At 36.9% G+C, this 24,033-nt stretch overlaps 1 pseudogene; it reads left to right on the top strand.

Moving 5' to 3' along the window:
- Nucleotides 1–16,998: 16,998 nt before the first annotated feature.
- On the top strand, nt 16,999–17,116 carry LOC132233962 (small nucleolar RNA SNORA5; annotated as a pseudogene).
- Nucleotides 17,117–24,033: the final 6,917 nt, after the last annotated feature.

Genomic DNA, 24,033 nt, shown 5'->3' with positions numbered 1-24,033 from the left:
GTATTTTTGAGGAACTGGAAGAAGGGCAGGGAGGCTGGAGCAGAAAGCACTACAGAAAGAGTTGAAGGTAAGGAGCAGGTAGACCCCTAACCCTACAGATGCTTGTAAAATCTTGTCAAAGATATTCTTCATTATCTTCAGAGCAATGGAAACACTGAAACGTTTAAAGTTGAAGGGAAAACTACTATCAGAAGTGCATTTAAAAAGATCACTTTGATTTCAGATGGAAAGAGGTGAAAGTGGATACAGAAAGAGCAGGTAGGACAGGGCTGTGACTAAGGGACAACATTCATGTCCAGTTGTAAGCTTTCTTAAGTGGCTGCCCTATTTTACATACCTACCAGCAATGTATATGGGTTGCAGTTTCTCCACATCCACACCAATACTTATTTTTTGTCTTTTTTTATTTAACCCATTCTAGTGAGTAAGAAATGATACATCATTGTGGTTTTGAATTCCATTCCCTTAATGAATAATGATGTTGAGGATTTATTCATTGACTTAGTCGTTTTTGAAAGCACAAATCTTTTGAATTTTGATGAAGTCCAATTTACCAATTGTATTATTTATAACATATGATTTTGGTATCATATCTAAGATATCATTCCTTAATCCAAGTTCATGAAGATTTACTCCTAAGTTTTCTTCTAAGTGTATTATAGTTTTAGCTCTTCCATCTTGTCCATGATCCATTTTAAATTATTAGATTAATTTCTGTATGGTGTGAGTTACTGGTCAAATTCATCTTTTGTGTGTACATATCTAATTGCCCCAGTCACATTTGCTGAATGTTTAATAGTTTTAAAAAGCAAAATAAAGATCTGGTCCAACTGATTGATCCTATCACACAGTTGCATTAAAAGAAGTAATCTAGCACACAAAAAGTCTAGAAATCTACTCATCCCTGACCGAATATGAGGCCCAATCCATAGAGGAGACAAAAGAAGGTCTGGCAGAAAGTAAAAGCTACTAAAAAAGAAATCATATTTAAAGAATTAAAAGTATGGGAAAAATGACTTCTCAAATACAAAATATTAATAAAGAGAAAGAAAGATTTTTTAAAAAAAAATCAAATAGAAATTTTGGGATACAATAATTAAAATAAAAATGTACTAAAGGGACTCAACAGAATATAGAAATGGTAAAGTAAAGGACCAAATAATTTTAAAATAGATAAATATAAATTATTCATTCTGAAAAAAGAAAGGAAATAGAATAAAGAGAAATGAGCAAAATGTCATCGATCTGTGGAATACCATCAACCATACTAACTATGTGTAATGGTATCCTCAAAGGAGGGGAGAAAGAAAAAGATAAAATATTTGAAGAAATAATGCTAACAATGTCCATATCTAATTAAAAACCTTAAACTACATATACAAATAACTTAATGAACTCCAACTAGAATAAATACAAAGACATCACACCTAGGTAAACCATAGTCAAACTGTTTAAAGCCAAAGATAAGAGAGAAAATCCTGGAGGCAACAAGAGAAAACCATGTCAGCTCATACAAGGGAAGCACAATAAGCTTAAAATCTGACATCTCATTAGAAGCAATGGAGTGTCCATCAGCAGATGAGTGGATAAAAATCTATGGTACATTTATACAATGGAATACTACCTGGCAATAAAAAAAAGAAAGAGCCCTGACCGGTTTGGCTCAGTCGATAGCGCATCAGCCTGCGGACTGAGGGGTCCCAGTTTCGATTCCGGTCAAGAGCATGTACCTTGGTTGCGGGCACATCCCAAGTAGGAGATGTGCAGGAGGCAGCTGATCAATGTTTCTCTCATTGATGTTTCTAACTCTCTATCTCTCTCCCTTCCTCTCTGTAAAAAATCAATAAAATATATTTTTTAAAAAGAAAGAAAGAATTCTTACTATTTGCAACAGCATGGATGGACCTGGAGAATATTATGGCTGAGCAAAATAAGCCAGTCAGAGAAAGCTAAGTATCACATGATCTCACGCATATGTGGAATCTAATGAACCAAATAAAATGATAATCAAAAATAGACCCAGAGTCATAAAAGCATGAACAGAATGTTGAATCTCAGAGGGAAGGCAGGGGAGGGTGGGTGGGTGGGAAGAGATCAACCGATGAACTTGTATGCATATATGCATAACCTGTGGACACAGACAACGGGGTGGTGAGAGCCTTGGGGTAGGGGTGGAGAGAAGGAGGGATGGGATCAGGCTGGAAGAGGTTTAGGGAGGGAAAAAGAGGACCTATGTAATACTTTCAATGATAAAGATTTTTAAAAATATAAAATACTTTTCCCTTCAAAGAAAATAAAAAGAAGAAACAATGGAGGGTGGTAGCCAGTAGGATGATATATACCAAACGTAAATAATAATTTTAAAAATTCTATCAACCAAGAGTTCTATATCCAGTCGAATCACACTTAAAAAATATAGATGAAATAGAGAGATTCCCATATAAACAAAGACTAAGGTGATGTGTCATTTACAGATCTACATTATTAGGAATACTAAAGGAAGTTTGCCAGACTGGGGAAAAAAATGAAATGGTTATTTGAACCCACATAAAGAACTACAGAGCAACAGAAAATGTAATTACATAGGTAGACAAACATAAAATACTGCATAAATATAATGATTTAAAAGACAACTGCATTAAAAACTATAAATCTTGATTTTAGGACATATAAAATATGTATTACAATAACAACATTGTGGAGGAGAAAAGAAATATAGCTATACTGAACCAAAGTTTTTATATTTGATTAGATAAAGTTTATTTTAACCTGGAGAGATTATAATTAAAGCTACATATTGCAATTCCTAGAAAAATCAACTAGAAAATAACTCAAAAACAAACAAACATTGAAACTGTAAAAAAGAGACTAAAATAGTACACTATTTACCAAAAACAAAGGCAGCAGTTAAAATAGAGAAACAAAAAGAACATAAGCACGTTGAAAATATATAGCAAAATGGCAGACATAAGTTCAAACATGTCATTAATTACATTACATATAAATGTATTAAATGCTCCAACCAAAAATTGGAGATTGACTGAACTGAATAAAAATTAAGATGCACTGTACTGCATCTATAAGAGACACTTTAAATTCAAATACACAAATTAGTTGAAAGTATAAGAATGGAAATTGTATAGTATGCAAACACATCATAGATAGGTGAAATGGCGAATAACAAGGAAAAGTCTATATATATAAAAGGCTAAGCGACCGTCTGACCAGCTGATAGGTATGATGCGCACTGACCACCAGGGGTCAGACGTTCAACGCAGGAGCTGCTGAGCTATGGTGACTTGGCAGCTGCCGTTCTCCAGTGACACACCCTGGAACCAGAGAGGAAGAAGCTCGATTCCTCAAGGGGCTGCTCGATTCCACCTTCAACTGGGGGTTATGTTGTTGCTGGGGTACTGTCAGCCCCAAATCCAGTTTACCGCTGAGCTGCGGTGACCGCAGGAACCCTTCGAGCGGCGGCACTGCCCCAAGTGCAGCCGGCCTTGGGAGGGACCTCTAGAGGTTGGCTCCAGGGCGTGTCCAGCCCATCTCACCCAGTCCCACCCCACCAGCCACCTTCTAATTAATTTCCTTTCAATGTGTACAAATCCACGCACTGGGCCACTAGTAGATTATAAAGCAAAAGCTTTTTATTTTGATGTAGTCCCATTTGTTTATTTTCTCTTTAGTTTCCATTGCCCTAGGAGCAATATCAGTGAAGAAATTCCTTCGGTATATGTCTGTAATTTCACTGCCTATGGATTCCTCTAGTATTTTTATGGTTTCCCTTCTTACGTTTAAGTCTTTTATCCATTTTGAGTTTATTTTTGTATATGGTGTGAGTTCGTGGTCTAGTTTCATCTTTGCAGTAAAAAAGAAGGATTTCTTGCCATTTGCAATAGCATGGATGGAACTGGAGAGCATTATGCTAAGCGAAATAAGCCAGTCAGAGGAAGATAAATACCACATGGTCTCATTCATTTATGGAATATAGAGAACAACATAGACTGATGAACTGGGACAGATCCAGAGACAGAGAAACAGCGATCAGACTGTCAATCCCCAGAGGGAAAGTGGGGGAGGGAGGAGGTAAGGGGAAGAGATCAACCAAAGGACTTGTATGCATGCATATAAGCCAAACCAATGGACACGGACAACAGGGGGATGAGAGCATGACGGGGGGGGGGGGGGAAGGGTTAGTGGGGGGATGAGGACACATTTGTAATACCTTAACCAATAAAGAAATTAAAGATTTAAAAAAAAAAACAGTTGGGGAATTTAATGTTCCATCTCAATAATTTGTAAAAGGGAAGAAAATTGGCGAGGATATAGACGACTTGAACTATACTACCAACAATTTGACCTGTCATTTGTAAAACACTGTAAGCAATAACAGCAGAACAGATATTCTTTTCATGTACACATGGTAGATTCTCAATGAATTTAAAAGTATTGAAATATTAAGCATGTTTTTCAACTTCAATGGAATTTTATAAAGGAGAAATTATACAAAGTATGTTCCCAGATCATAATGGAATACAGGAGAAATAAAAGATATTAGAAAAATAATCCAAGATGGATCAAAGATAAAGTTTCAAGAAAAATGAAAAATATTTAAAACTGAATGAAAATAAAAATACAACTTATCAAAATATTCAGGATGCAGATAATGCACTTATTAGAGGACAATTTATACCACTGAATGACTATGTTTGAAAATAAAATTATCTGGAATCTATCATCTAAACTTGCACCTTAAGAATATAAGAACTAGCCCTAGCCAGTTTGGCTCAGTGGATAGAGTATTGGCCTGCGAATTGAAAGGTTACAGGTTCAATTACAGTCAAGGGCACATGCCCGGGTTGTGGGCTCAATTCCCAGTGTGGGGCTTGCAGGGGGCAACCAATCAATGATTCTCTCTCATCATTGATGTTTCTATCTCTTTCTCCCTTCCTCTCTGAAATCAATAAAAATATATTATAAAAAAAGAATATAAGAACTAAATAGCAAACTAAACCCAAAGATAGCAGAAGGAAGCATGTAAATAATGCTATGAGGCAAGCCTGGAAGATTAGTTTGAACTTTGATTCTAATAGAAATATACAAGCTTTGCTAAAAAATGAAATTCTCCACACCTTTATTTCCATTTATTCTCTGCAAGTGCCTAGTTGACAATGAGGTATTTTCCTCTAGGTAACCATTTTTACCAATAATTTTCTCTCAGAATTAACTACTTTAAAAGAGAGATTCTTGGGCCACCTTGAGATTTGGTGAACTGATAATGCCATAGAAAGTAGGGCCATGACTTTGGACTCATGAAAAAGGAAATAGAACCCTAGCACAATAACTGACTATCCCATGAGAAAAAAAATTTACATTGACATAATAATGTAAATACTGTTTGTTTTTCAGCTTTTAGAATGTATAACCAAAACACATAAGACATAATTATGGTTGCAGATTAGAAGGTAAATATTATCAACTTTGACAATTTGGAAGATAAAAGATCCACAGTAGGAACAGCAGGTTTAAGGGAGAATAATACAATCAAGTTACAGTGTGGAGAGTAAGGGAATAATTCCAGAATTTGTAGTTCAAGAGTAGAGTACATAATACATTAAGATACAAAATGGGATCATCAAAAAATGTATCAAAATATGCTGGGTGAGAGGAAGAGTACTAGAAAGGGATAAAATTCTCCCATCCCATTCTGCAGTCACTTCCTTAATCCTAGAAATTATGTTACATTTTATTTCGAATGATGGAAGTAACATGAAGCATTACAGCAATGATTAAGAGAGCTTATGGAAAACAGACTAGAGCTGAGAAGTGTCAGGACAGGGATTGGTATCTTTCATCATGGTTTTTTCAGATAATTTGTTTTTTGCTATGTGCAGCATGTATGTTTTGATTAAATAACAAACGAAACAACTTATATAAACATCACTGATTATTCTGAGGCTCATTCCCTGGTGAAGGTATGTTTCACATGTCAACAACAGAGTCAATCAAATACTGTGCAACAGAGATGAGCAGGTTACACTGTACACCATGGGCTATATTAGTGCCCACGGTTCCCTAAATGCTGTGAGTCTATTTTTCCAATATTATGGCTAACGAAACTGTAGCCCACATAAAGTAATGACAATATGGCATGTTTCCTACCACCAAAATCGTCCTCATGCTATATACACATATACTAAAATCTCAGTTCTCACTGCACATGTAAAGAAGAAAGCCTCATTTCTGGTAACTGTCTTCATTTAGGTTTCCCAGAATACAAAGCCTAAGACAGTTAGTAAATACTGGAAGCAGGAGTAAGGGAATGGGAAGAGTGCAAAAAGGAGGGAAGGCTGCCACTAGTGTGCGCTATCTCTGTTTTTCCCAGGAAGTGAACCCAATGCTTTCCAGAATGGTCAGCCCAAAGTGCAGGAGGCTATTGCATTTGTCCTCAGCTGACCTCTCCTTTGGTGGAGAGTTGGCATGGAGGCACAGCTCTCTTACATCTCAGGGCCATGCTTGCACACTTCGCACCTGCAGAGAAGGCCCTGCGTTAGAAACCAGGGGTGGATGTTTGCTGGGACTCTGTTAGACCACTGAAGTGTCCACCACAGCTCTGGCTGAAATCAAAGGCTCAAGAGTGGATGCGATGTGACACGGGGCAAAAGAGGCATCTGCTAGAGCATTTTTATAAATAAAAGCTCTTGCCTTTGGAATAAATTAGAATGATGTATAGCCAATTCTGCACATCTCTATTGTAGCATATATTTCACAAAATAAACTGTCAGTCATCTAAGTTGCTTTCATATATAAGTACTCCATTACCAAAAACTGTGGGGGGCATCTATCTTATGTTTGTCCACTAGTTGTTTGAAATCTTCTTGAGATATTACTTTTTAATATGTATTATAAACTGAATTTCACTTGTGTGATCATTATAGGCATACTAGAGACCCGGTACACAAAATTCGTGCATAGGGGCGGGAGTTGCCTAAGCCCAGCCTGCACCCTCTCCAATTGGGGACCCCTTGGGGGGTGTGGCAAAGGCCATAGCAGCTGCTGATCAGGCCCCGCCTCTCTCTCGGGGCCTGATCCGTAGCTGCTGTGGCAGCGGTGAGGTCATTAGGCCTCTGACCCAGCCAGAAGCAAATGACCTCACAGTGCCTGCCTCGCCCCGCCCACCCCCCAATGCCACGCCCACCTGCCAGCCGCCAGCCTTGCTGTGATAGGAGCCTGTGGGCTGCAGGGGAGGGACCTAGAGGTGCTCCATGCACTTCCTGGTGACTGGTCGTCCATCTGGTCATTTAGGTCATGACGGCCCCTGGCCTTTTATAATGTAGATGGCTATCCTTAAGACAAGCACACAAATTTCACAGGCCCATCTTTTTTTTTGTTACACTCTACTCTTCCCACAGGCTATGTTAGTCTAGTAATAAAGCAAATAGTGCTTCATTCACTGTTATTTGCACTGATATATAGTTATCCACTAAGTGGCCTTTGACACACAATTTTCATACCTTTTATGTTCACTGCATAGAAAGCCATACACACACATCAAATATTTTATGGCATAGTTAAACATGCGTGTATAAGTGGATGTCTGTGTTGAAGTTAAGCCTATCTGCAAATAGACCATAAAGGTATATCACACTCACATATAGTACCACATTTTTTCTGCTGTTATGAATTTTTTATAAATTTTGGGAGTAAATATGCTCTTCTTTATTTTAAGTAAATTCCTATTAAAGAAAATGTCATTTCCATGAACATTTCTATATTTTAAAGTCTTTTTCATGTACATAACAGAGGCAGGAGGAAAGCTATAGTAAAATTACTGTGCTTTAGAAATGTAATTAAATAATGAAAACCTACTCTCCTGTATCAGAAGCCATCATCGCAGGCTTTCCCATGTTTTCTTTTTTTCCCTCCTTCCTCACTACTGCCGAGAGATGGGGCAGGTTTACCCAACTCAGATTCTTCCCTATAACCAACCGCAAAGCCATTGTCAGATGAGTTGGACCTTGAAGCACCTGTCCAGGTCTCACATTCTATCTTCTTCCATTTCAAACTTATGGGGTGGTTGGCTAGAGTTAGAGGAATAATCTACCTTCACTGACTAGAGGAGAATTGGTAGCTTGTACAGTAACTATATTTGCTGCCTCACTAGCATCTTTTCACTAATACAGAAGATCACAATAAAAGTATTCACTAATTTCCTAATTAAAATAACTTACTGTGTCCAAAAGAGAAAAAGATAAAGCTTATTTATTGATCCTTTGTTCTGTCATAAATCCATCAAGACTCTTAAGCCAATATAATTTGGGCAAATATAAGTTTCAAGTTGAGCAATATCATATGCTCATTTACCTATCTATATACATAAAAGCCTAAGTGACCGTTTAACCCGTTTGAGAGTTAAACTGGTAGCTATGATGTGCACTGACCACCAGGGGGCAGATGCTCAATGTACAAGCGTGGAAACATGGAACAGACTGATGAATCTCAGAGGGAAGGAAGGAGGGGGGAGGGCGGGAAGAGATTAACCAAAGATCTTATATGCATACTAGAGGCCTGGTGCACAGATTCTTGCACCAGTGGAGTCCCTTGGCCTGGCCTGCGGGGATCAGGCTAAAACAGGCAGCCGAACATCCCCTGAGGGGTCCTGGATTGGGAGAGGGTACAGGCCAGACCGAGGGACTCCACCAGTGCACAAATCTATGTGCACCAGGGCCTCTAGTTTAACTATAATAATCCCTCTAATTTTGATTATAATTTTTTATTTATTTTTCTTAGTACTTTTTAAAAAAAATGACATATTTTACATTATTTTATTGAATATAATCTAATTATAAATCAATTGTGTGTTGATATGAAAATAAATGAAAGAGAAAGAAATCTAGTAGCAAAGAAAGATAAAAGAAAGGGAAGGGAGAGGGAGAGGGAGAGGGAGAGGGAGAGGGAGAGGGAGAGGGGAAAGGAAAGACTCCTCACTAAACTTACTGCAAATATCCCAAGTGCTTAGAAAATATTACAACTTCCCATTCGTGTGATGAAAGATAAAGATAAACATGGACATGGAAGAGAAAGTTTACAACTATGAAAAGTGAATTTTTCTGCCGCTGTAGACTGAAATGATGTGTTCTTTCTAGGAAAAAAATATTCACAGTGAACAAACTGCACTTTAATGCATTATCCTTTCTCTGTAAAGGTCATTATTATTAGATTTGACGTGTATAGTATTACCAAAACTGGCCTAAAGAAATGATACTAATTTTTAAATTCAGTTTTCAGATAGGGGACAAAGAAGATGATAGATGATATTAACCAGGGAAGCCTTTTCTGTTTGAAGGGAAAGTGCCCCAAAGAGCACTATGACTATGATCTCCCTGAAAACTCGGGGTTTCAGGTCACCTATTATTTTGGGAACACACTTCCCCACACTGGGAATTCACTTGCTTGGATGCTTGCAACCAGAGCTAACTGAAGCACGTGAGTGCTGGCCCACCTTCCCTGCTGCATCGTGCTGGGAGTGCATGGCTGCGTACAGGTGTCCACACAGCTGCATATTCTTTTGAGACTACTCTCCTATCTGCTGCCAGTGACTGTCAATTTAATGCGAGCACCTGCTGCCCTCTTGCTTAGTTAATTCATAGTGATCCGCCTGAACTAAAAGAAATTTCAGAAAAGCCTCTGTTCTTCAGTAATAAATTACCAGTCTCTACTTTGGCCTGAAGGGTCTTTGATTCATGTCATATTACACTTACACTAAGCACTGATGACAGTGGACACATTTAGTTTCTCTAAGTAGTGCTGGGGCTGAGGAAAAGGAAATAGCTACTAAGATTAAATGAAATGAGAAGATCAATTGTCTGCCTGAATATTGACAGCTGGGGAACCAGTCATCTTTGACCTCACACTGGAGGCATTTATTCATGGAGGAGTAAAAGCACTAGCTATAAATTTTTGCAATAGTGACTGGCAGAGTGCATAAAACAAAAAAAAAAAAAGGTAACATCACTTATTTATTTAATAACTTAAGAAAATACTATGGAGCAAAGATAGTTCTTTTCAACAAATGGTGCTGGGAAAACTGGACATCCAATTCTGAAAACAGTAACAACAACAAAAACAAAATAATTTTAGATCTAGACCTTACACACTTCTCAAACATGAAATCAAAATTGATCGCAGACCTAAATATAAAATACAAAACTATAAAACTCCTAGAGGATAATATCAGGGAAAACGTAAATGACTTTGGGTTTGGCAATGACTTTTTAGATGTAATCCAAAGGTATAATCCATAAAAGAAACAACTGACACACTGAATTTCATTAAAACTAAAAATTCTGTACTGCAAAAGACCCTGTCAAGGAAATGAAAAAAACAAAACACAACTAGGAGAAAATATTTTCAAGAGATATTTCTGATAAAGGTGATTATCCAAAATATACAAAAAAACTCTTAGAAGTCAACAAGAAAATAAAAAACCTGATTAAAAAATGGATCAAAGAGCTTAACAGGTACCTCACCAAAAATGATAGGTGCCAAATAAGCATATGAAAAGATTCTCAACGTCCTATGTCTGCAGAGAAATGCAAATTAAAACAATAATATGTACCGCTACACACCTATTAGAATGGCCAAAATGCAGAGTACTAAGAACAATGAATGCTGGCAACACTGAATGTGCAGAATAGGAACTCTCACTCATGGGTGCTAAGAATGTAAACTGGTACCGTCACTATGGAAGACAGTTCAGCAGGTTCTTACAAATTAGATATACTCTTACCCTACAATCCAGTAATCACACTTCTTGGTATTTACCCCAAAAAGGTTGAAAACTCATGCCCACACAAGTTTATAGTAGCTTTGGTTATAATTGTCATAATATGGAACCAACCAAGGTATTCTTCAGTAGGTGAGTGAATGAATAAATTATGGTACATTGACACAATGGAATATTAAAAAGAAGAAATGAGTTCTCAAATCATGAAGAGACATGGAATAAACTTAATGCATATTAGTAAGTGAAAGAAGCCAGTGTGAAAAGGTTACATACTACAAGATTTTAACTCTGACATTCTGGAAAAGGAAAAGTATATAGAAAGGATCAATGGTTTCCAGGGTTTGGAGGGGGCGGGGGTGGCGGAGAAAAAAATGAATAAGCAGAACACAGGATTATTAGGGCAGTGAAATGCTCTTTATGAGTATAGTGGATACATGTCATTATACATTTGTCCAAACACATAGAATTGTATGACACCAAGTGTGAACTTTCATAACCTTTGGACTTTAAGTGACAATGATGTGTCATTGTAGATTCATTCATTATAATAAATATACCACTATGGGGGGAATGTTGATAATGGGGGAAGCTATACATGTGTGGAGGTAGGGAGTATATGGGGAATCTCTGTACCTTCCACTCGACTTTTCCGCAAACCTAGAAATGACTGTAAAAAATAAAATCTATTTTAGCCCTAGCTGGTTTGGCTCAGTGGATAGAACGTTGGCTTGCGGACTGAAGGCTCCCAGGTTCGACCAGTCAAGGGCATGTACCTTGGTTGCGGGTGCATCCTCAGTTGGGGGTGTGCAGGAGGCAGCTGATCGATGTTTCTCTCTCATCGATGTTTCTGGCTCTCTATCCCTCTCCCTTCCTCTCTGTAAAAAATCAATAAAATATTTAAAAAATAAAAATAAAATCTATTTTAAAAAAATGATGGACACAGACAATAGTGTGGTGATTGCCAGGGCATGGTAGGGGGAGGTGGTGGAGAGTATAGGGAGAATAAATGGGGATGGATGGAGACTTGACTTGGGGTGGTGAACACACAATACAGTGTGCAGATAATGTGTTGTGGAATTATGTACCTGAAACCTGTAGAATCTTGTTAAGCAGTATCATCCTAATAAATTTAATCAAAAGATAAACATAAAACATTGATGATTTATTGCTTCAAATTTTCTTTGCTTTCCAAATAATTGTGATTATAACTTTCCATACGCTAAATTTATTTATTTTTGCCCATCATACTATCTTATCACAAGTATATTTAAAGGTATTAGGCAAAACAGCAAGAATAATAAAAACATTACAAAAATGAAATGTAGATATCATTTGCCTGATAATACTCACTACCACTTCATTCCTGCCAAAATATTCAGTGAGTGGACTCTTTAGCAAAAGTTTCACTAGAGCTATTAGAGTGAATCTAGGTGATGTGACCATGGTTTAACATTTGACTTGTTCTTATATTAAAAAGCCATTAATAAATCCACACTAGGCACATGGATATGGTATGTAGGGTGATTACCAGAATCACTCTTTTCCCTTTTAACAGTGAATGAGTCATTACAAACTTTATGAAACCTTAAGTACTAAGAAAATGAAGTCAAATCCAGTCACAGATTTTTATGTTATCTTTTTAAATCAATCTTATTGAAATATAATTTGCATTAAACATAACACACCTATTTACATTGTATAGTTTGACAAGCTTGGATGCCCAAGTAACTACCACCACCATCTAGAAGTGAACATTTCCTTAACTCCCAAAAGTTTTCTTTTGCCTCATTCCAACTAATCCTTCCCCACCCCCAAACCTCTGCACCTGGTCTCAGGCAACCACTGATCTGCTTTCTATTACTATAGCTTCATTTTGCCTATTGCAGAATTTCATTTAAATGGAGTCATACAGTATATATTCTTTGTATCTGGCTTCTTTCACTCATCATAATATTTTTGAGATTCACCCATCTTTTTCTTATATCAGTAGTTCATTCTTTCATTTGCTGAATAGTACTCTATTATATGATTATACCATAGTACATTTATCCATTCACTTATTGCTGGAGATTTGTGTTGTTTATATTTTGTTTGCTAGTATGAATAAAGTTACTATGAACATTTCTCTTGGGTAAATACCAAGTAGTGGAAATGTTGGATCCTGTGATTATATATATATATATATATATATATATATATATATATATATACATACACTAGAGGCCTGTTGCACAAAGAGATTCGTGCACTAGGCCTTCCTTTCCCCTGGCTTCTGGCACTGGTTTGCCTCTGGCACCCTGGGCCCAGGCCTTCGCTCTGGCCAAGTTCTGGCCAGAGCCAGCCCCGGAAACATCAGGCTTAGCTGCTCTGCCAGCCCCGGGCCGTGAGGCCTCGCTGCTCCATCGGCCCTGGGGCTGTCAGGCTTCGCTCCACCACTTGGAGCCTACGTATGCAAATTAACCGCCATCTTTGTTGGCAGATAATTTGCATATCATGCTGATTAGCCGATGGGAGGCATAGCGAAGGTACAGTCAATTACCATGTTTGTCTATTATTAGATAGGATATATATATATATATATATACACACACACACACACACACACACACACACATATATATATATATATATATATATATATCAGGCAAATTATTTTCCAAAATAGTTATACCAACAGGAGTATATGACAGTTCCAGTTGCTGCTATATAATGTCTCAAACATTTAGCATTGTTAATATTTTTAATTTTAAGCATTACAGTGAATTTATAATAATGTTTCATTTTGGTTCCATTTCTTTGATGACTAATGTTAAACATCTTTTTGTGTGCTTATCAGCTATCCTTATATATTCTTTTGTGAATTATCTACATACAACTTTGCCCATTTTAAAATTAAATTTTTAATCTTCTTCTGATCTATTATAATTGTTTTAGAAAATATTTTGGGTGCAAATATTTTGATACATATGTCACCAGGAGTAACATAAAGTTACAAGAATGAAGATAAAGAAAAACCCTTGGCCTGGACACTCAGAGCCCATCTGGCCACATGAGAGCAATATCAGCATATTTGGGGAAGTCAAATTGCAGTTTTAGAAAATGAGACAATCTACAAACATAGAGTGATTTTGAAAGAATTCTAGTGAGCAAAAACAAAGAAATAAAAAATAGGACTGTGAGCTCAACCAGAGTATGTAACTAGGCAAAGAAAAAGGAAATATTGATAAGTGGTGAGAATACCTGAGGTTTGATCACAGAAAAACAACTGGAGTGCCATTTGGAGTAAAGATTGAGATATATCTTTCATAACTGTCGACCTGTTTGAAGCTTTGCCAAATACAATGTTGTCTCTCACTCTGTAAATATAGCTGAATTACTCTTTACCAGAGAAAATTAGATACCAAAGCACTCATTTTGCTAAAATCATTCTAAAACGTTTTGCTTTCTAACCCAAGATGTTTATATCTCCACCTCAATCAAAGTAAGTAATTTCTTGTATTTTAAATACTTGTTTTCTCTCATGCAAATTAAATAGTCTTGAAAATAGAAAAGAAGTCACTACAACAAAAAAGGTAAATTCACATAGGTAAGTTTTTAGGAAAACCTTAATTTGAGGAAATAGACAACATTTTTGTCTTTTAAAAACTTAGAATTTATTTTCCAATAAGATTTACATTTTAGAAGAAATATATATATATTAAGCCTCCTGAACAAATGCTTAGCAGAGATAGTTAACCTGCCAAGCCTGTGAATAAACATTTCTTTGGTAGCTCATGGTAGTATCCACACAACAATCAGGTTCTAAAATATGTTTCTTCAATGTTATATAAAAACATTCAGTTTGTGTAATGAACAATAGTGCCAGTAATCAAAGAAAATCAGGATTGTCAACAATGAGAAATAACGTCTCCTAGCAACCAAGTTTCAATTACTCTTTGTTTGATAACAAGTGCTGAGATAGTTTATGCTGGTAGCTTTATTCTAGAGAGTAATGCATTATCAAAGACCAAAAGAGAGACTCCTATATTAACCAGCTCTGGTTTCTAATCAAACATCTTGCAATTAATTTTATTAGTGGCTTAGACCTAATTTACTTTGAATGAGCTATAACTATGATTTGTTATTGTCATGTTCTAAAATAGCATGTGGAATAATTATTTGTTTAAATAATGGAATCATTGCCATACAGATGATACTCCAACAAAGTAAGGATTTATTATCATTAATAATAAGATTAAACAAAATCATATCCTAGAATAGATCCCAGGAGGACCCTTTAGCTATTTTAGTTGAACTAGAAATAATACTAATAATTAAGATATAACACTGACTGTCATAGCAATAGCTACAAAGATTATGTACTAATGCCTTATAAAAACCCTCTATTCCCGACATGGATACAATATAAAAGTATACACTTCATTAAAACCAATCTTCATTATGAACATTACACATCAAACTTTGGAAACAATTTTATTCAAGGGATATGTACTACTCACTTTATAAAATTTAAATTTGGTAAATGATCATTGAAACTGAGTGGTTCCGGCTATATTTCCTTTGCATTGAGTGGGTGGGTCTTTTACCTCGACCTTCTTCTTTACATAGAAACAATTCAGGAGACTGATCATCCCAGGACCTCAGTGTGTGAGGAAGACTATGGCTGCATTGCTGCTACTAGATTATCATTGGTTTTAGCAGTGCACATCATCTGAACATATTGAACAGAAGAGGCTCATGGAAAATAGCACAAACACACCCCCTACACACAAACATACACAGGTGAACACACAAACTGCTAGAGGCCAAAATGATAATTAGTCAAGTCTATATCAAAGTAGCCAAAGCTTGATTATGCCAAAGTAGAACTATTACATATAAAGAATCCCTCCCATAAGCACACAAGTGAGGTTAACCGAAGAAAATGAAGATATTGTTTATGTACCACTAAGTTCACTGACTTTTTTTAAAAAAGTATTATTGGGGAACATAATTTTCTGGCAAACAAAATTATTTTTCTATATTCAATAAAAAAGATTTAATTAATCTGAAAACAAAGATTTCAATAAAATTCCATTTTCAGAAGAAAGTCATAATTTACCATGTTTGTCCAAATGCTATTGCAAGGGGTACTGAAAGAAGATCAGCTACAGTCAGCTTTTGAGCGATCGGGAGACTCTGAGTGTGCAAATGCATCATCTTTCAGAAGCAGTTCCATAGCTACCACTTTTACGGTTTTAATCCGAAGCTTTGCAAAAATATTTGCCAGCTGACCATGCCAAATATGAATTGATTTTTCTCCCCGTCCTTGAGACAGTAAACAAATGTGAAAAAAAAACACCTTTTTTCACTTATCTATACTAATAAAAGGGTAATATGCTAATTAGACCAAAGACTTCCAGGAGGCCAGCCAGGGAGGGCAGTTGGGGGCCATGAGGCTGGCAGGGGAGGGCAGTTGGGGGCCTTGAGGCCAGCTGGGGAGGGCAGTTGGGAGCCATGAGGCCAGCTGAGGAGGACAGTTGGGGGCCATGAGGCCAGCAGGGGAGGGCAATTAGGGGTGAGCAGGCCGTCAGGGGAGGGCAGTTGGTGGCAATCAGGTTAGCAAGGGGGGGCAGTTGGGGGCGAGAAGGCTCGCAGGCAGAGTGGTTAGAGGTGATCAGGCAGGCAGGCAGGTGAGCGGTTAGGAACCAGCAGTCCCAGATTGCCAAGAGGGATGTCCGACTGCCAGTTTAGGCCTGATCCCTGTGGGGTCCCAGATTGGAGAGGGTGCAGGCCAGGCTGAGGGACACATCCCCCTCCCCATGCACAAATTTCGTGAACCAGGCCACTAATACTTTCATAAAACAGGAAAACATTGCTCACAAGAATAAGAATAAGTCTGCATTCTAAACTTAGTAGAAGTGGGTCTTACGTAAATTGTGTAACTTCTTTGGCTCTCAATTTTCACATTAGTAAAATGTGTGTGTGTGTGTTTAGAACTAGATTAATTTTCAAAGAATGACTTTTAATTTCTCACAGACATGGAAATAGTCTCTGAGGACAAGAAAAGAGAAAGGGAAGCAATACCATGACAGTGAAAACTGTATCCTATTGGCAGAAGTTGGTGTTCGTGTCCCTGAGTTAGACAGAAATGCCTTCATTGGCAATATTTTCCACTGAATTCTGGAAAATTTGGAAATCACTATAGTTTATTGTCCTGAAAATTCCTTTACTGTCAGTATAAACTAACAAGTTCCACACTGGCCCGGAAGGCTGCCACAGACACACTGTGGCACATGGGCCCTGATCCCCTCTGCTGAGCCTCAAGGATAAATTTGGCTACAGACACCAAGAAAAATAAAAATAAATAAATAAACTCAGAAGCTCTGCGTTGCATACATTTATACATAAATATGTGCATAAGCCAGAGTGTAAGATGAGTTACTGCTGGGGACCAGATCATACAGTGGAGACTTGAGCACACCAGGCTGCTTTCCAGAGTCCCACCGCTTTGCTTTTGAACCATTACCAATGCCTTTCAGCAGTGCTGTCAACAGAGCTCAGATAGGGTCTTGAACTCCAGAGAATGAATGAGATACGCCAAATGAAGCATAATTACTTCATTGACGTCATTCAGTTTTCAACTTACATTTAATAGGGAACTTCTACTGCTTGAAACAGTGGGCCGTTTGCAGCACATTATGCAAATGTAAGACTAATCTTTTGCATTATACATAAGAGCTGCTTATTGTGCATTAACTAATTTATCTGACTACGCGGGGGCTATGAATGCTGATTTTTATTAAGCTCTTCATTTAAGTGAAAACGTAGGCTTGGCAAGTGCATATATTAGCATGTGCCTGTCTTGCATGGATGAATAAATACATATACAGATCTAGTTACCAAGTGACATTCTTTTGGTGGTAGAAATCATCAAGTATGATATATTTTTTTCAGTCACATAAGTAAAATGAGAAAGTGAGAATTAAATAATCAGAGGAAAAACTCCTGTATTGTTAATATTCATCACACTTTTTTTAAATCATGGTCACAAAATTGCTTTTTAATAAGACAAACTGTGTAGTCTAAAGTCAATAGTTCAAATCTTCTGTAAGTATCCTTTAGAATGCTGCTGACTCTTTTGTTATCATAAAAAGTAGACAAAGAACAACTGAACACAAAGCCTAATGAAAGCAATCACTTCAGTTTTAAAATTTTAATTCATTTGAGTAAAGAAAAAAAGAAGAGTAAAATAATATTTTGTTAACTATACACTGATGAACTTGGTTCAGATCTAGGCACAGGCAAGTCTAGAGAGACATGTGAATACTGTTTTATGTAATGCTCAGTTAATTGGTATACATATAGATTAAAGCACACAGCTGAAGCCAATACAGACCCTACTCTTCTCAGCAAGTTGTTTAAATTTCACGATACCAAAAATATTGCATTTTATTTGCTTAAATTGATAGAGATTTGATTTTAACCAGCCAATATATAACAAAAACACTCTATCTGTAAATCATTACAAATATTTTGAGTTTATGTATTTATTGTTTGGTCTTAGGAAGGTGGGACATGCTTTATTTCTTTTTAATCTTTATTGTGGAAAGTATTACATATGTCCCCCTTTCCCTCCATTCCCCTCTCCCACCCTTCTCCCCCCCCAGGCCTTTATCACCCTATTGTCTGTGTCTATGGGTTATGCATATATGCATGTGAGTTCATTAGTTGATCTCTTTCCCACCCCTCTCCTGCCTTCCCTCTGAGTTCTATCTCTTCAAAAAAATATTTTAAAGTTAATAGCTTGCTAATAGGAGGTGAGTCAGTGATCACCCTTATAACTGATTTTTAAGGTAAAAGGGCAAAAGGAAATGAATGAGCCTGATACTTTGGAGATGCTAGATAGCAACGGTGGCCAGTACAACAGATGCAAACGGCAGAGAAATCTAGTACCCCATTCTAACTTCAAACTTAAGTTTCCAGTTTTTGTTTAAAAATAATGCCTGGTTGCTGTGTATCATACATAAGAACAGCTCATTCCTTTATCAGCCAGGTAAACTAAAACACATATTACTATACACAACACAAAACCAGCACCGGGATTTGGCCATGAGCCCAACTTAACTGCAGAATGTTTATTAAATTATTAAAATTTATGGGTTGATAGCACTTTCAAGCAATTTATTATAGCTGTAAACCATTTTTAAGTTTTGAAAACACAATAAAGTTGATTTAATAATCCCTCTAATCTTATACACAACTTCCTCCAGAATTTTCTTCAATTACGCCTCATAAATTACAATTTATTGTGTATTAGAGAAACACTAAAAAACAAATAATTCATGAGAATTTCATCAGATTCATTTATTCTGAAACATTTGCCAGGAAGCATAACAAATTCACATGTGACCCCTGCACTCAGAAGAGCTGAAGTTCAAATCAAAGCCACAATAGAGAGTTCCTTTGCCAAGGATAATAACTAAAATCTTCCCTTAACTTGAGCCAGGAACTTGGCTTTAATGAATGCAAGGGTGAAGGGGTCAGGGAAGAGAGAGAGGCAGTTCTAGGGAAATTCTCTCTACTCAAAAAACAGCTTGAATTGCAAAGCACAGATAGTCACATCACCTTTTTGTAGGACTTTGTTAGAGAACAAGCAGTTGAAAAGAGGGAACACAAAGAGACAGGAATTGTGAGCACACAATGTGTTTTCCTCAGGGGCAGTAGGTCATTAGTGTAGGCAAATTTACTTAGCTTTAATGACTTTTAAGTGAACATACCATACTCTTTAAAAATAGAATTGACAGTGGTTTAGGAGGATTAATCTCTAATGGTAGAATAATTCAGAATCTGTCTCATATTCTATAGTGACTTAATTAGGACAGAATTATACTATGTTGTACCCAGAGGGTCCTGTGGCTTATAAGACTTTGTTTTAAAAACTGAGACAGAATTTTTAGGAAATATTAGGGGTTCTTTCAATGGAACAAAAAGAAAATCTATGCATAATAGATAGGTCCCCTGGCTAGATGGGGGAGAGGGTTGTAACAGTGCCCTGAAGAGAGGCTATGCAGTGTGAGGAAACATTGCATCTACATTCCTTAAACCTTTCAGGTCTGTGTCCTCATACTCATACCAGGAGGCTGAAACCCCTGTTCAAGTAAACCTATCATTGGCTCCAATTATGATAAGTCTACAGCTGGTGACTCCCTGGGCTTACAGAACCAGACACCAGAGTGGAACTGGCTCTGGGAGAACCTCCCAGGGGCAGAGAATTTCTTCTAAAATGGTATGTCTTCTTACTTGGGTTATCCACAGGATCTAACTTTTTTTTTCCTTTTATTTATTTTTTATTATTGTTATTATTTTTTGTTTGTTTAAAGTATTACGAATAGTAGTGCATATGTCTCCTTTTTTTCCCCATTGACCTTCCCCCAGCCTGCCCTACACTCCAGCACATGCCCTCACCCAGTGTCTTGTGTCTGTTGGTTATGCTTATATGCATGCATACAAGTCCTTCGGTTGATCCCTTACCTCCCCCCACCCCCCAACCCTCCCCAACCTTCCCACTGTAATTTGACAGTATGTTCAGTGCTTCTCGCCTCTGTATCTATTTTTGTTCATCAGTTTATAATGGTCTTTATTATCCATAAATGAGTGAGATCATGTGGTATTTTTCTTTCACTGACTGGCTTATTTCACTTAGCATAATGCTCTCCAGTTCCATCCATTCTGTTGCAAATGGTAAGAATTCCTTCTTTTTTATAGCAGCATAGTATTCCATTGTGTAGATGTACCACTGTTTTTTAATCCACTCATCTGCTGATGGGCATTTAGGCTGTTTCCAAATCTTAGCTATGGTGAATTGTGCTGCTATGAACATAGGGGTGCATATAACCTTTCTGATTGGTGTTTCTGTTTTCTTGGGCTATATTCCTAGAAGTGGTATTACTGGGTCAAATGGCAGTTCCATTTTTAATTTTTTGAGGAAACGCCATACTGTTTTTCCACAGTGGCTGCACCAGTCTGCATTCCCACCAGCAGTGAAGGAGGATTCTTTTTTCTCCGCATCCTCTCCAGCACTTGTCATTTGTTGATTTGTTGATGATAGCCATTCTGACAGGTATGAGGTGATACTGCATTGTTGTTTTGATTTGCATCTCTCAGATCATTAGTGACTTGAGCATGTTTTCATGTATCGCTTGGCTTTCTGAATGTCCTCTTTTGAAAAGTGTCTATTTAGGTCCTTTACCCATTTTTTGATTGGATTGTTTATCTTCCTTTTGTTAAATTGTATGAGTTCCCTATAAATGTTGAAGATTAAACCCTTATCTGAAATAGCATTGACAAACATGTTCTCCCATGCAGTGGGCTTTCTTGTTGTTTTGTTGGTGGTTTCTGTTGCTGTGCAGAAGCTTTTTATTTTGATGTAGTCCCATTTGTTTATTTTCTCCTTAGTTTCCATTGCCCTAGAAGCTGTATTGTTAAATATATTGCTACGACAAATGTCTGCTATTTTGCTGTTTATGGCTTCTTCTAAAATTTTCATGGTTTCCTATCTTATGTTAAAGACTATTCATTTTGAGTTTATTTTTGTGTATTGTGTAAGTTGGTGGTCTAGTTTCATTCTTTTGCAAGTATCTGTCCAGTTTTCCCAACACCATTTGTTGAAGAGACTGTCTTGACTCCATTGTATGGTCTTGCCTCCTTTGTCAAATATTAATTGCGCATAATGGCTTGTGTTGATTTCTTGGTTCTCTTTTCTGTTCCACTGGTCTACATATCTATTCTTGTGCCAGTACCAGGCAGTTTTGAGAACAATGGCTTTTGTGGTATACCTTGATATCTGGTATTGTGATCCCTCCAACATTGCTCTTCTTTCTCAAGATTGCTGCAGCTATTTGGGGTCTTTTTTTAATTCCAGATGAATTTTTGGAGAATTTGTTCTAGGTCTTTGAAGTATGCCATTGGTATTTCAATGAGTATTGCATTGAATTTATAGATTTCTTTGGATAGTATGGATATTTTAATGATGTTGACTCTACCAATCCATGAACATGGTATATCCTTCTATTTGTTCATGTCTTCCTCTATCTCTTTTTCCAGGGTTCTGAAATTTTCCGAGTACAGATCCTTTATCTCCTTAGTTAAGTTTATTCCTAGGTATATTAAATTTTTTTTGCAATGGTAAATGGGATTGCTTTTTAAATTTCTCTTTCTGTGAGTTCCTTATTGGTGTATAGAAAAGCCATAGACTTCTGAGTGTTAATTTTGTATTCTGCTATATTGCCGAATTCATTTATTAAGTTTATTAGTTTCATTTATTAGTTTTTTGATGGAGTCTTTGGGGTTTTCTATGGACAATATCATGTCATCTGAGAATAAGGACAGTTTTACTTCTTCTTTTCCAATTTGGGTGCCTTTTATTTCTTCTTCTTGTCTGATCGCAACGGCTAGTACTTCCAGTACTATGTCGAACAGGAGTGGTGAGAGTGGGCATCCCTGTCTTGTTCCTGTTCTTAGTGGAAATGGTTTTAGTTTTTGCCCATTGAGTATGATGTTAGCTTTGGGTTTGTCATATATGGCTTTTATTATGTTGAGGTATGATCCTTCTATTCCCACCTTGCTGAGGGTTTTTATCAAGAAAGGGTGTTGGATTTTGTCAAGTGCTTTTTCTGCATCAATGGATATGATTATATGGTTTTTATGTCTTAGTTTGTTTATATGGTGTATCACATTTATTGATTTGTGGATATTGTACCATCCTTGCATCCTTGGAATAAATCCCACTTGGTCATGGTGTATGATCTTTCTAATGAATTGCTGGATTAGATTTGCTAGAATTTTGTTGAGGATTTTGGCAACTATGTTCATGAGGGATATTGGCCTATAATTCTCTTTCTTTGTATTGTCTTTATCTGGTTTTGGGATTAAGATAATGCTGGCTTCATAGCAAGAGTTTAAGTGCTCCTTCCTCTTGAATTTTTTGGAGTAGTCTGAAGAAGATAGGTTTTATTTCTTCTTTGAATGTTTTATAAAACTCCTCTGTGAAACTGTCTGGTTCAGGGCTTTTGTTTGTTGGAAGATTTTTGATTACTGCTTCAATTTCCTCCATTGTTATTTGCCTATTCTGATTTTTTTATTTCTCCTGGCTGAGTTTTGGAAGGTTGTATTTTTTTAGAAATATGTCCATTTCTTCTAAGTTGACCAGATTGTTGGAGTAGAGTTCCTCATAGTATTTTTTTACAATTCTTTGTATTTCTGTGGGGTCTGTTGTTATTTCACCTCTTTCGTTTCTGATTTTGTTAATTGGGTCCTTTCTCTTTGCTTCTTGGTGAGCCTGGATAGAAGTTCATCAATCTTGTTTATCCTTTCAAAGAACCAGCTCTTGGTTTCATTGATCTTTTGTATTGTTTTTTTTGTCTCTATGTCATTTATTTCTGCTCTGATCTTAATTTCCTTCCTTCTGCTCACTATGGGCTTTTCTTGTTGCTCTCTTTCTAATTCTTCAAGTTGCAGAGTTAGATGGTTTATTATCAGTTTTTCTTGTTATTTGAGGTAAGCCTATAATGCTATGAACTTCCCTCTCAGTACTGCTTTCATTGTGTCCCAAAGGTTTTGGATTGTTGTGTTTTCATTGTCGTTTGTTTCCAGGATGTGTTTTATCTCCTCTTTGATCTCTTTGTTAACTCACTCATTGTTTAATAGTAAGTATCTATCTTTTAATAAATGATCAAGACCCCCTCATGGGACTTGAGAGCAATCAGAAAGATGAAATTTTCATTCATTTAGTCATCGTGGGCTGTTAGTGTCAATTTAAAGTCAGACTCCATAGAAGACTAAGTTGAGCTCTCATTTTCCTCTTTTCCTCTTATTAATTCTATCTTTGCTGCCTGGTGCTGTACTTGATCCTTGAGTAACACAGGCTTGAACTATACATATATATAAAAGTATATATAATTTTTTTCAGTAAATATACAGTTGGCCCTTCATTTTCCTGGGTTTTGCATCCATAGACTCAACTGACCATGGATGGAAAACAGTAGTTTAGATCCATGGTTTGAAATCCATGAATGAGTAGGACTAACTCTGCATTATTCTACATAACTTTATATAAAAGACTTGAGCACCCATATATTGGTCCTGAAACCAATCCCCTACAAATACCAAGAGATGACTTTAGTTAAGTTTTGGGGGAGTCAAAAGTTACATGCAGATATTTTACTCCACGGAGCCATCAGCCCCAAGCCCCACATTATTCAAGGCTC

The sequence above is a fragment of the Myotis daubentonii genome, chromosome 4, assembly GCF_963259705.1.
Source record: "Myotis daubentonii chromosome 4, mMyoDau2.1, whole genome shotgun sequence".
NCBI classification, from domain to species: domain Eukaryota; kingdom Metazoa; phylum Chordata; class Mammalia; order Chiroptera; family Vespertilionidae; genus Myotis; species Myotis daubentonii.
Note: the sequence above shows the minus strand (reverse complement) of the source record. Positions and strands in the feature narration are given on the sequence as shown.